The 641-nt window shown below is 66.5% G+C and overlaps 1 protein-coding gene across 1 annotated transcript in view; it reads left to right on the top strand.

The window, feature by feature from the left end:
* The window catches only part of RAB36 (RAB36, member RAS oncogene family), a 13,035-nt gene extending 12,400 nt beyond the window's left edge, over positions 1-635 (top strand). Inside the window, exon 11 of the mRNA XM_010863512.1 lies at positions 6-635. The gene's annotated coding sequence lies outside the window, so the exon portion shown is untranslated. The remainder of the gene's footprint in view (positions 1-5) is intronic.
* Positions 636-641: the final 6 nt, after the last annotated feature.

The following is a 641-nucleotide window of genomic DNA, read 5'->3' as shown; positions in this document are numbered from 1 at the left end:
CACAGGCGGGTGCCCAGGCCTCCCCACCCCAGCTCCCGCCCAGAGTGCTTGGCCCAGTCCAGGCTGCCGTGGGGCTCCTCCACGGGGCCTCCTGAGCCCCCACCCCACGGCCATGGGCGGGCGCATGTCTAGCCTCCGTCCCTGGGGACCGCGAGCGTTTCTCGGGAAGCCGGTGGGCAGCGGCCGGGGGATGCCACGTCTTCTGTTTGGCCCGCCTTCCCCATGTCTTCAGCTCTCCTTTTCGTAGATGGAGGGTACTCCTTTGAATAAAGCACGCCCGCACGGGAGGGAGGCGCCCCCCATGGGCCGACATAAGCAGCGCAGGCCTCCTGCTCCTTGTTTGCTGTGAAACCAGCATGACCTCTCCCTGGCCCACCGGGCGGCCTTCTTCCTCCCAGGCTGGGCGAGCCTGCGTGTCCCTTCAGGGCTGCAGATTTGACTTCCTGCAGATGGGCCAGAGTCCGTTCAGGCCGCCCGGACCTGGGACAGTCGGCTTTTTACTTCTTTTCACTGAGATGACGGTCCTCACAGCGGCAGTTTTCCGCACTCGGGATTCCCTGCAGAGATCTAGCTGGGCCTCCGGTGGGCTGGCCCACCAGACCCAGCCTCGGCTGCGCCAGGCCCGGGTTTGGGGCACACGA

Source organism: Bison bison, unplaced genomic scaffold, assembly GCF_000754665.1.
Source record: "Bison bison bison isolate TAMUID 2011002044 unplaced genomic scaffold, Bison_UMD1.0 scf7180017858472, whole genome shotgun sequence".
Lineage (NCBI taxonomy): Eukaryota > Metazoa > Chordata > Mammalia > Artiodactyla > Bovidae > Bison > Bison bison.
This window is presented reverse-complemented; position numbering and strand designations above follow the sequence as displayed.